The sequence below is a fragment of the Boleophthalmus pectinirostris genome, unplaced genomic scaffold (genome assembly GCF_026225935.1).
Source record: "Boleophthalmus pectinirostris isolate CB_2022bp ecotype Guang Dong unplaced genomic scaffold, ASM2622593v1 HiC_scaffold_3, whole genome shotgun sequence".
NCBI classification, from domain to species: Eukaryota; Metazoa; Chordata; class Actinopteri; order Gobiiformes; family Gobiidae; genus Boleophthalmus; species Boleophthalmus pectinirostris.
The window spans coordinates 5,655,537-5,669,065 of NW_026571299.1; positions in this window are offsets into that span (position 1 = coordinate 5,655,537).

Genomic DNA, 13,529 nt, shown 5'->3' on the forward strand with positions numbered 1-13,529 from the left:
AAGTTTACAGAGTGTGGAAAACGGCTTATGTTATAAATAAAATAAAATAAAATAATTAATTAAATAAATAAAATAAATAAAAGTTAAATAAATAAATTTATAAAAATAAAATAATAAAAATAACACAGTAAAATAAAATAATTAAATAAAACATTAAAAGAGAAGGGTGAGGAATAAAAAAAATATATGGAATGTGCAAAACAGTTTAGATTATAAATAAAATAAAACAAAAAATGAATAAAATAAATAAAAATAAAATAAAAGTAAGTAAAAATGAAAGTAAATAAAATAAAATGAAAATAATACAATAAAATAAAATCATAAAACAAAATATTAAATCAGAAGAGTGAGAAATAAAAACAATTATATGGAGTGTAAAATGGCTTACATTATAAATAAAATAAAAATAAAAAAATAAAATAAAATAAATAAAAGAGAAAAAAATTTAATTGAAGTAAATAAAACAATAAAAAATAATACAGTAAAATAAAATAATAAAATAAATAAAATAAAATAAATAAAAGTAAAAAAAAAAAAAAAACTAAACTAAAAGTAAATTAATTAATAATCAGAATTTTAATAAAACAAACACAACATTTCGTATGATCTTATTCAACTGTATGTGTGTATGTATCTTGGTCATGTGACCTTCTCGGTCGGACCAGTTTTGGATTTTTCTCAAATTCCACACGTTGTTCTGTTTTTCCCACGGACACTTTGAACTCTCTCTCTTCTCACTCGTGATCTCTTCTTTCTCTCTCTCTGTCTCTCCTTCCTTTATCTCTGTTGTCTCTTTATCGTCAGTGAAGTTCGAGTCTTTCCTGTTTCTCTCTTTCTTCCCGTTTCTCTCTCCTTTTTCTCTCCTCACCTCTCTCGTCTTTCTGTTTCTCTCGTCTTTCTGTTTCTCTCGTCTTTCTGTTTCTCTCGTCTTTCTTTCTCCCTCTCTCTTTCTTTCTCCGGTGTGAACTCGGAGTCCGGTGCATCTTGTTCTTCCTCTTCTGGGCTCAGCTCTTCTTTCACTCAAACCTCGTCTCTTCGGCTCAATTCACAGGCTCCGGTTTCTACAAGGGCAAGACCGGGGTTAGACCTGGTCCAGATCTGGTACAGACCTGGTCTTGATCTGGGTTAGACCTGAGTTAGTCTCGAGTTAGACCTAGGTTAGGCCTGGGTTATACCTGGGTTAGACCTGGGTTAGACCTGGGTTAGTCCTGAGTTAGTCCTGAGTTAGTCCTAGGCTAGACCTGGGTTAGACCTGAGTTAGACCTGGGCTAGACTTGGGCTAGACTTGGGCTAGACCTGGGTTAGACCTGGGTTAGACCTGGGTTAGACCTGGGCTAGACTTGGGCTAGACCTGGGTTAGACCTGGGTTAGTCCTGAGTTAGTCCTGAGTTAGTCCTAGGCTAGACCTGGGTTAGACCTGAGTTAATCCTGAGTTAGTTCTGAGTTAGTCCAAGGCTAGACCTGGGTTAGACCTGGGTTAGACCTGGGCTAGACTTGGGCTAGACCTGGGTTAGACCTGGGTTAGTCCTGAGATAGTCCCAAATTAGTCCTAGGTTAAACCTTTGTTAGAACTAGTTTAAACTTGGGTCAGACCCAGTCCAGATCTAGGTTATACTTGGATTAGACTTGGTTTAGGCCTGAGTTAGTTCTGGTTTAGACCTGAGTAAATCCTGGGTTAGACTTGGTTTAGGCCTGAGTTAGTTCTGGTTTAGACCTGAGTAAATCCTGGGTTAGACTTGGTTTAGGCCTGAGTTAGTTCTGGTTTAGACCTGAGTAAATCCTGGGTTAGACTTGGTTTAGACCTGGGTTTGCCCTGGTTAGTCCCAGTTTAGACTCAAGTTAAACCTGGTTTAGACCTGTTTAGCCCTAAACCTTGTTTAGACCTGGATTAGTTCTGGTTTAGTCTGGAGTTGGCTCTTGATCGGTTATGCTTTGATTTAGTCCTGGTTTAGTCCTGATTTAATTCTGATTTAGTTCTGATTTAGCCCTGATTTAGTCCTGGTTTATTTTAGTATTTACCACTATTTTTCAAGCAGATCTTATTTGATTGTTTTTGCACTTATATTTTAAACAATATTTTATTTATTTAGATGAAAAATGTATCCACAACCATAATTTATGAAAACTTGAATCATTATTTTCCATTTAAATGTGAAAATCAGACAATACAAATAGTGGAAAATAACAATAGAAATGACTGCAAAAATAAAAAAAAAATAAAAATACAGTAAAATACAAAATAAAATAGAAAAAGATAAATAATAAAAATTTACAAAAATAAAAATACAATAATAAAAAATAAAAAAAATAAAAAATAAAATAATAAAATAATAAAATAATAAAAATATAAAATATATAAATAGAATACAAAATATGAATCAAATAATAAAAAAACTAAAAAACTAAAATTAAATAATAAAAATACAAACAAATTAAATCATGAAAAAAAAAATCATAATAATAAAAAAAATCATAATACAAAAAACAAAAAATAAAATAATGAAAAATACAAAAAATTTAATTTAAATAATACAAAATACAAAAAATACAATAATGAAAAATACAACAAATAAAATTAAAATAATACAAAATACAACAAATAAAATAATAAAAATTACAAAAATAAAATTAAAATAATACAAAATACAAAAAATAATACAATAAAAAATACAAAAATAAAATTACAATAATACAAAATACAAAAAATAAAACAATAAAAAATACAAAAAAATAAAAGTGTTGTGTTGCGCTCTGGTCTCATCTGTATTCTCTGCTCTGGTGTTTGACAGACGGCTGCTGGCTCAGGTCCCTGTTCAGACTCTAACAGCTCCTGGACAGATCAGGCGGAGTTAGCGTCTCCGCGGTCTGGACTTTTGGGACAGTTTGGACACTTTTGGACAGACACGGAGACGACCTTTGACCCGCGCGGGTTACATAAGGGTCCTGCGGGGGGACGGGGGGACAGACGTGGACAGAACTGGGACATGAGCGTCACAGAGAGAGAAAGATTTACATTTCTACAAGTATTTTTACTGAAAATACGACGACGAGGTTCACAAGATACTGGAACTAAACCAGAACTAAACCAGGACTAAAACAGGACTAAACCAGGACAAAAACAGGACTAAACCAGGACTAAACCAGGTCTAAACCAAGACTGGACCAGGACTCAACCAGGACTAAACCAGGACTAAAACAGGACAAAAACAGGACCAAACCAGGACTAAACCAGGACTAACCCAGGACTAAACTAGGGCTAAACCAGGACTAAAACAGGACTAAACCAGGACAAAAACAGGACTAAACCAGGACTAAACTAGGACTAAACCAGGACTAAACCAGGACAAAAACAGGACTAACCCAGGACTGGACCAGGACTAAACCAGGACAAAAATAGGATTAAACCAGGACTAAACCAGGTCTGAACCAGGACTAAACCAGGGCTGAACCAGGACTAAACCAGGTCTGAACCAGGACTAAACTAGGGCTAAACCAGTACTAAACTAGAACTAAACCAGAACTAAACCGGGACTAAACCAGGTCTGAAGCAGGACTAAACCAGACTAAACTAGGGCTAAACCAGGACTAAAACAGGACTAAACCAGGACTAAACCAGGTCTGAACCAGGACTAAACCAGGATTAAACTAGGGCTAAACCAGGACTAAACTAGAACTAAACCAGGACTAAACCAGGTCTAAACTTGGTCTAAACCAGGACTAAACCAGGTCTAAACCAGGTCTAAACCAGGACTGAACCAGGACTAAACCAGGACTAAACCAGGTCTAAACTAGGTCTAAACCAGGACTAAATCAGGACTAAACCCTAACAAAACCAGGACTAAACCAGGTCTAAACCAGGACTAAACCAGGTCTGAACCAGGACTAAACCAGGACTAAACCAGGTCTAAACTAGGTCTAAACCAAGACTAAACCAGAACAAAGCCAGGACTAAACCAGGACCAAACCAGGTCTAAACTAGGTCTAAAGCAGGACTAAACCAGGACCAAACCAGATCTTTCAAACTTTCCATTAGACCAGGTGTACCTAATAAATTGGCCACACACGTTCACCCTGATCAAAACAGTGACGGTGCATCTGGTCCAGGTCCAGGTCCAGGTTCCAGGTCCAGGTCCGGGTCTTGGAAACCGGATCTGTGGAGGAAGCGTCCCGCAGGCCCGGTGTAAGACGAGCCTTTAGCTTTAGCCACAGCGCCGCTAACCCAGGTCTCATCTGAGCGCGCTCCGTGACACCCGAGCGCTTCGACCTCCGCGGGGTGCACCTCAGGCCGCCGCCCACGTCGCCGTCCACGCCGCCGTCCACACCACCCAGGCCGCCGCCCACTTCCTGAGGGGCGGGGCCTGGGAACACGGACAGTTTCAGTTTGAGTTTAAAAATAGAGAAAAGTGTCGGATTCAGAGACGGAACAGTTTGAATCACAGAGAATCAGACGATCAGGGAATGTTCCACAGTGTGACTTTAAACTGATCTACCTCACATTTACCGTAAAATATCAAATAATATTCATGTTTCAATTAACCTCAAAACCAGGACTGAACCAGGACTAAACCAGGACTGAACCAGGACTAAACCAGGTCCAAACAGGGACTCAACCAGGTCTAAACCAGGACTGAACCAGGACTAAACCAGGACTGAACCAGGACTGAACCAGGACTAAACCAGGTCCAAACAGGGTCTAAACCAGGACTAAACAAAGTCTAAATCAGGTCAAAACCAGGTCTAAACCGGGACTAACCAGGTCTAAACCATGTCTAAACCAGGTCTAAACCAGGTCTAAACCGGGTCTAAACCGGGACTAAAACAGGACTAAAACAGATCTAAACAAGGTCTAAACCAGGACTAAACCAGGACTAAATCAGGTCTAAACCAGGTCTAAACTGGGTCTAAACCAGGTCTAAACCGGGACTAAAACAGGACTAAAAAGATCTAAACAAGGTCTAAACCAGGACTAAACCGGTCTCAGTCCTGGTCTCAGTCCTGGTCTCAGTCCTGGTCTCAGTCCTGGTTCAGTCCTGGTTCAGTCCTGGTTCAGTCCTGGTTCAGTCCTGGTTCAGTCCTGGTTCAGTCCAGTCATGTTTTCATTTTCATATTTTTGTTTTTATTTTGAAAAACAAATGATTCAGATTGTTTTACGTTTCACTTTATATTTTTCCGTACAGTATATATATTTTTACACTCGGCTCTGGGTCGGGGAGATTAACGACGCACTGAGGCCACTTCTTTATCGTCTGGTGAAGCGCGGCGGCGGCGGCGGCGGCGGAGGAGGAGTTTCGGCGCATTTTAATTCAAATCTCTAAAACAAATCCTGAACTCCGACCAAACCTCTGTCCTGGTTTAGTCCTGGTTTAGTTCTGGTTTAGTTCTGGTTTAGTTCTGGTTTAGTTCTGGTTTACTAAAACAGGTCTAAACCAGAACTAAACAAGAACTACACCAGGTCTAAAACAGGACTAAACCAGGTCTAAACCAGGACTAAAACAGGACTAAAACAGATCTAAACCAGGACTAAATCGGGTCTAAAACAGGACTAAAACAGGTATTAACCAGAACTAAACCAGATCCAGATAAACCAGAACTAAAACAGATCTAAACCAGGTCTAAATCAGGACTAAACCAGGACTAAAACAGATCTAAACCAGGTCTAAACCAGGTCAAAAACAGGACTAAAACAGGACTAAACCAAGGACTAAAACAGGACTAAACCAGAACTAAATCAGCAATAAAACAGGAATAAAAACAGGACTAAAAAAAGATCTAAACCAGGATTAAACCAGGTCTAAACCAGGACTAAATTAGAAGTAAATTTACTACAATCTAAACCAGGTCTTAAACAGGACTAAACCAGGACTAAACCGGTCTCAGTCCTGGTCTTCAGTCCTGGTTCAGTCCTGGTTCAGTCCTGGTCTCAGTCCTGGTTCAGTCCGGTCATTGTTTTCATCTTCATATTTTTGTTTTTATTTTGAAAAAACAAATGATTCAGATTGTTTTACGTTTCACTTTATATTTTTCCGTACAGTATATATATTTTTACACTCGGCTCTGGGTCGGGGAGATTAACGACGCACTGAGGCCACTTCTTTATCGTCTGGTGAAGCGCGGCGGCGGAGGGGCGAGGAGAGTTTCGGCGCATTTTAATTCAAATCTCTAAAACAAATCCTGAACTCCGACCAAACCTCCGTCCAGGTTTAGTCCTGGTTTAGTTCTGGTTTAGTCTGGTGTAGTCCTGGTTTAGTTCTGGTTTACTAAAACAGGTCTAAAACCAGAACTAAACAAGAACTACACCAGGTCTAAAACAGGACTAAAACCAGGTCTAAACAGGTCTAAACCAAGACTAAACCAGGACTAAACAAGGACTAAAACAGATCTAAACCAGGTCTAAATCGGGTCTAAAACAGGACTAAAACAGGTATTAACCAGAATAAACCAGGACTAAACCAGATCTAAACCAGAACTAAAAACAGATCTAAACCAGGTCTAAATCAGGACTAAACTAGGACTAAAACAGATCTAAACCAGGACTAAACCAGGTCTAAAACAGGACTAAAACCAGGACTAAACAAGACTAAAAACAGGACTAAACCAGAACTAAATCAGCAATAAAACAGGAATAAAACAGGACTAAAAAAAAGATCTAAACCAGGATTAAACCAGGTCTAAACCAGGACTAAATTAGAAGTAAATTTACTACAATCTAAACCAGGTCTTAAACAGGACTAAACCAGGACTAAACCGGTCTCAGTCCTGGTCTCAGTCCTGGTCTCAGTCCTGGTTCAGTCCTGGTTCAGTCCTGGTTCAGTCCAGTCATGTTTTCATCTTCATATTTTTGTTTTTATTTTGAAAAACGAATGATTCAGATTGTTTTACGTTTCACTTTATATTTTTCCGTACAGTATATATATTTTTACACTCGGCTCTGGGTCGGGGAGATTAACGACGCACTGAGGCCACTTCTTTATCGTCTGGTGAAGCGCGGCGGCGGCGGCGGCGGCGGAGGAGGAGTTTCGGCGCATTTTAATTCAAATCTCTAAAAACAAATCCTGAACTCCGACCAAACCTCTGTCCTGGTTTAGTCCTTGTTTAGTTCTGGTTTAGTCCTGGTTTAGTTCTGGTTTAGTTCTGGTTTAGTTCTGGTTTACTAAAACAGGTCTAAACCAGAACTAAACAAGAACTACACTAGGTCTAAACCAGGTCTAAACCAGGACTAAAACAGATCTAAACCAGGTCTAAACCAGGTCTAAAACAGGTCTAAACCAGAACTAAACAAGAACTACACTAGGTCTAAACCAGGTCTAAACCAGGACTAAAACAGGACTAAAACAGATCTAAACCAGGACTAAACCAGGACTAAAACAGATCTAAACCAGGTCTAAACCAGGTCTAAACCAAGACTAAAACAGATCTAAACCAGGTCTAAACCAGGTCTAAACCAGGACTAAACCAGGACTAAAACAGATCTAAACCAGGTCTAAACCAGGTCTAAACCAAGACTAAAACAGATCTAAACCAGGTCTAAACCAGGTCTAAACCAGGTCTAAACCAGGACTAAACCAGGACTAAAACAGATCTAAACAAGGTCTAAACCAGGTCTAAACCAGGTCTAAACCAAGACTAAAACAGATCTAAACCAGGTCTAAACCAGGTCTAAAACAGGACTAAAACAGGACTAAACAAGGACTAAAACAGGACTAAACCAGAACTAAATCAGCAATAAAACAGGAATAAAACAGGACTAAAAAAAGATCTAAACCAGGTCTAAACCGGTCTTAGTCTCAGGCCTTACCTGTAAAAATATAAACCAGGTCTAAACCAGGACTAAATTAGAAGTAAATTTACTACAATCTAAACCAGGTCTTAAACAGGACTAAACCAGGACTAAACCGGTCTCAGTCCTCTCAGTCCTGGTTTAGTCCTGGTCTCAGTCCTGGTCTCAGTCCTGGTCTCAGTCCTGGTCTCAGTCCTGGTCTCAGTCCTGGTCTCAGTCCTGATCACCCAACCGTCTACGTGGGCCCACATCCGGGCCCATCCTGACACTCAGTCTTGGTTCAGTCCTGGTTCAGTCCTGGTTCAGTCCTGGTTCAGTCCTGGTTCAGTCCAGTCATGTTTTCATTTTCTTATTTTTGTTTTTATTTTGAAAAACAAATGATTCAGATTGTTTTACGTTTCACTTTATATTTTTCCGTACAGTATATATATTTTTACACTCGGCTCTGGGTCGGGGAGATTAACGACGCACTGAGGCCACTTCTTTATCGTCTGGTGAAGCGCGGCGGCGGCGGCGGCGGAGGAGGAGTTTCGGCGCATTTTAATTCAAATCTCTAAAACAAATCCTGAACTCCGACCAAACCTCCGTCTCTCCAGAAAGACTAATCTCCAGCTGATGGAGTCTGGAGACATAAATATGCAGAGCGGCGGCGTGTGTGCGTGCGCCCGGCCCGGCTTTAGCACCGCTGATGTGCCTCCGTCAGCACTTTTCCCAGCATGCCGTGGGAGCGCTGCGGCGTTTAATGATCGGACCGAACCGCGAGCGAGGACACAAGTTACGATTTAACGAGGAAACTTTGGCGACAGGGAAATAACACGGAGCCGAGGGAGGGAGAGGGAGAGAGCGATACGGAGCGGATAAACGGCAGGATTTATGGATACGGATGGAGCTCGCGGAAGCTAAAGGTGCGCTCTGGAACTTTTCCGCTGGAGGGTTTGTCGCCGTGGAGATGAAGTTAGTGGCTAAAATATTAAACATCTGTCTGATCATTATTTAAAGAAGATTTATTGTGTTTGAGTCGTTATGTTGGAATTTTAAATCACAATGTTCATTTGAAAATACTAAAAAGAAACAAGTCCGCTGATTTATGGACCAGGACCGAACCAGGACTAACCTGGATTTAAACCAGGTCTGAAACAGGGTTGAATCAGGACTAAATAAGATCTAAACCAGGCCTGAACTAAATATAAAACAGGTCTGAACCAGGACTAAACCAGGTCAAAACCAGGTCTAAACTAGATCTAAACCAGGACTGAACTGGATCCAAACCACGACTGAGCAAGGACTGAATCAAGTCTGAACCAGGACTGAACCAGGTCTAAACTAGGACTAAACTGGATCTAAACCTGGTCTGAACCAAGGCTGATCCAGGACTAAACCAGATCTAAACCAGGACTGAACTGGATCTAAACCATGTCTAAACCAGGCCTAAACTAGGTCTAAACCAGGACTGAACCAGGTCTAAACCAAATCTAAACCAGGCCTCAACCAGGTCTAAACCAGGACTGAACCAGGTCTAAACCAGACCTAAACCAGGTCTAAACCAGGACTGAACCAGGTCTAAACCAGGACTAATCCAGGTCTAAACCAGATCTAAACCAGGTCTAAACTGAACCAGGTCTAAACAAGGACCAAACCAGATCTAAACCAGTCTAAACCAATACTAAACCAGGACTGAACCAGGTCTAAACCAAATCTAAACCAGGCCTGAACCAGGTCTAAACCAGGTCTAAACTAGATCTAAACCAGGACTAAATCAGGTCTAAACCATGTGTGAAACAGGACTGAACCAGGACTAAACTGGATCTAAACCGGGACTGAACAAGGATTGAACCAGGTTTAAATCAGGACTAAACAAGAACTGAACCAGGTCTAAACTAGGGCTGAATCAGGACTAAACTGTTCTGTCAAAGAGGTAGAGCATCAACCCATAAACAGGACTAAAACTAAACTAAACTAAACCAGGACTAAATTTAAACCTGACCCAGAAACCAGACCTAGAGTCCCAGTCTTGGTCTTGGTCTTGGTCTGGACTAACTCAGACTTGATTGATTCCGTTGGACTAAAGTTGTAACGTGGCGTGAATGTAAATCCCAACAGACAAATGAACTGAAGCCCAGAGTGGACAGGAAATCAAACTACGGTCATGTGACCGCCCCCTGCGACCATATATGGACTGAGGAGGAAGTAGTCAGGGGTTAATGACCAAATAAGGATGTACAGAAATAGGACTAAAACAATACTAAACCAGGACTCAACCAGAAATAAACCAAGGCTAAACCAGGTCTAAACCAGGACTGAAACCAGGACTAAACCAAGACTAAACCAAGGCTAAACTAGGTCTAAACCAGGACTGAACCAGGTCTAAACCAGGACTAAACCAAGACTAAACCAAGGCTAAACTAGGTCTAAACCAGGACTAAACCAGGACTCAACCAGGACTAAACCAAGACTAAACTAGGTCTAAACCAGGACTAAACCAAGACTAAACTAGGTCTAAACCAGGACTAAACCAGGCCTAAGCCAGGACTAAACCAGGACTAAAGCAGGACTAAACCAGGACTAAACCAAGACTAAAACAGGACTAAACCAGGACTAAACCAGGACTAAACCAAGGCTAAACCAGGACTAAACTTGCTGCAGGACTAAACCAAGACTAAACCAGGACTAAACCAAGACTAAACTAGGTCTAAACCAGGACTAAACCAGGTCTAAGCCAGGACTAAACCAGGTCTATACCAGGAATAAACCAGGTCTAAACCAGGTCTATACCAGGACTAAACTAGGCCTATACTAGGACTAAACCAGGTCTATACCAGGACTAAACCAGGTCTAAACCAGATCTAGACCAGGACTAAACTAGAACTAAACCAGGTCTAAACCAGATCTAAACCAGGACTAAACCAGGACTCAACCAGGACTAAACCAAGACTAAATTAGGTCTAAACCAGGACTAAACCAGGTCTATACCAGGACTAAACCAGGTCTAAACCAGATCTAAACCAGGACTAAACTAGGACTAAACCAGGATTAAACCAGGATTAAACCAGGACTAAACCAGGTCTAAACCAGGACTAAACCAGGTCTAAACCCGGTCTAGATCAGGTCTAAACCCGGTCTAGATCAGGTCTAAACCCGGTCTAAACCAGGTCTAAACCCGGTCTAGATCAGATGTATAGTCCCTGTGGTCCTGTCGCTCGGCCTCAGTCTTTTCTCTTTCTCCTTCACGGCTCATTTCGTCTCCAAATTCCCAGAGGTCAAAGTTGAGCGAGCGTCAACATTAGCGCTAATATTAGCTTTAGGTGTGGACTAACGTTGCTACGGTCATGGTACTGCTAAGCCCCGCCCACCTCCCTGAACCGAGGCCCGTGATTGGTCCATTCGAATGTTTATGTTTTTACAGGAAAGTCCACATGGGATTATAAGAGGAGGAGGAACTCGATTTCCATCTGACCCTCTTCTCCACATCCTCTGCTGCAACTTTAGTCCAGTTTTAGCCCTTGTTTAGCCCCTTTTTTGGTCCTGGTTTAGTCCTGGTTTAGTTCCTGTTTCATGGCTTGTTCACATTTTCAGCCTCAAGTCAAAATAATGGATCAAAATTGGGACTAAACGTAGACTAACCCAAAAACTCAAACTAAACCTGGACTAGAACAGGACCAAAACAAGTCTACATCAGGACTAAACTGGGCTCAAACCAGGACCCGTCCAGGAACACTTAGTCTTGGTTTAGAGCATGTTTAGTCCTGGTTTAGCCATGGTTTTGTGCTGGTTTATTTATGGTTTAGTCTTGGTTTGTTCCTGGTTTAGTCCTGGTTTAGTCCTTGTTTAGATTGGAGAAAGGTTAGTCCTGGTTTAGTCCTAGTTTGGTACTGGTTTGGTTCTGGTTTAGTCCTGCTTTATTTCTAGTTTAGCCTTGGTTTGGTCCTGGATTTGTTCTGGTTTTGTCCTAGTTTAGACTGATGTTATTTTAGTCCTGGTTTAGTTCTGGTGTAGTTCTCTTTCTGACTTGGTACTGCAGTTTGATCTTGATCAAGTCCGAGTTTGTAAAATAATCCAAGACCATAGGTTTAGTTAAGTACTGGTTTAGATCTGGTCCTGGTTTAGATCTGGTCCTCTTGGAGATAAGGCCCTATTTTGGTCCAGGTTTAGTTCTAGTTTAGACTCAGTTTAGTCCTTGGTTTTGGGTTAGAACTTAACATTGATTTCTTTGAGCTTTAGATGAAAATGGACCATGAGAACTTGGAAATAAGTTTTTAAGAGAGGAAAGGAGACTAGAGGAGGAGACTAGGAGAGGAAACAAGGAGAGGAGCCTAGGAGACACAAGAGGAGACAAGGAGATAGGAAACCAGGAGAGAGGAGATGAGGAGAGAGGAAACTAGGAAGGAGGAGAGGGGGTGAGGAGAAAGGAAACTAGGAAGGAGGAGAGAAGGTGAGGAGAAAGGAAACTAAGAGATAGGAGAGAAAGTGAGGAGAGAGGAGAGAAGGTGAGGAGAGAGGAAACTAGGAGAGAGGAGAGAAGTTGAGGAGAAAGGAAACTAGGAGAGAGGAGAGAATGTGAGGAGAAGGAAACTAGGAGAGAGGAGAGAAGGTGAGGAGAGAGGAAACTAGGAGAGAAGTTGAGGAGAGAGGAAACTAGGAGAGAGGAGATAAGGCGAGGAGAGAAGAAACTAGGAGAGAGGAGAGAAGGTGAGGAGAGAGGAGAGAAAGGTGAGGAGAGAGGAAACTAGTAGAGAGGAGAGAATGTGAGGAGAGAGGAAACTAGGAGAGAAGAGAAGAGGTGAGGAGAGAGGAAACTAGGAGAGAGGAGAGAAGGTGAGGAGAGAGGAAACTAGGAGAGAGGAGAGAATGTGAGGAGAGAGGAAACTAGGAGAGAGGAGAGAAGAGGAAGAGAGAGTGAGGAGAGAGGAAACTAGGAGAGGAAGAGAGAAGGAGAGAGAGAGAGAGAGGAGAAGGGAAACTAGGAGAGAAGTTGAGGAGAGAGGAAACTAGGAGAGAGGAGATAAGGCGAGGAGAGAGGAAACTAGGAGAGAGGAGAGAAGTTGAGGAGAAAGGAAACTAGGAGAGAAGAGAAGAGGTGAGGAGAGAGGAAACTAGGAGAGAAGGTGAGGAGAGAGGAAGTAGGAGAGACTAAAGAAGTTGAGGAGAAAGGAAACTAGGAGAGAGGAAATGAGGAAAAATAAGACTAGCAGAGGAGACTGTAAGAGCGAGGGGTGTAGCAAAGGAGACTAGGAGAGGAAAGAAGGAGGGAGGAGACGAGGAGGGAGGAGACAGGATAAGGGTCTGAGATGATGGATGAGATTTGGGACTGGGACGGGCCTCTGTAAACACTTGTTAATGAAACATGTGCCTCTCGTTAGTGACTTTACACACGGAGACGAAGAGGAGGAGGAAGAGAGGAGGAGGAGGAAGAGAGGGAGAAGGAGAGGAGGAACAGAGGAGGAGAGGAGGAGGAGAGGAGGAACAGAGGAGGAGAGGAGGAAGAGAGGAACAGAGGAGAAGGAGAGGAGGAACAGAGGAGGAGAGGAGGAGAGAGGAGAGAGGAGGAGGAGAGGAGGAACAGAGGAGGAGAGGAGGAGGAGAGAGGAGGAGAGGAGGAGAGGAGAGGAGGAGGAGAGGAGGACAGAGGAAGAGAGGAAGAGAAAAAGGAGAGGATCAGAGAACGGGTTTAAACTGTATTTGACTGCGATGTACACAAAAACTATTATATGGTACCATGAAATATACCATTACTACTACTACTCTACTACTACTA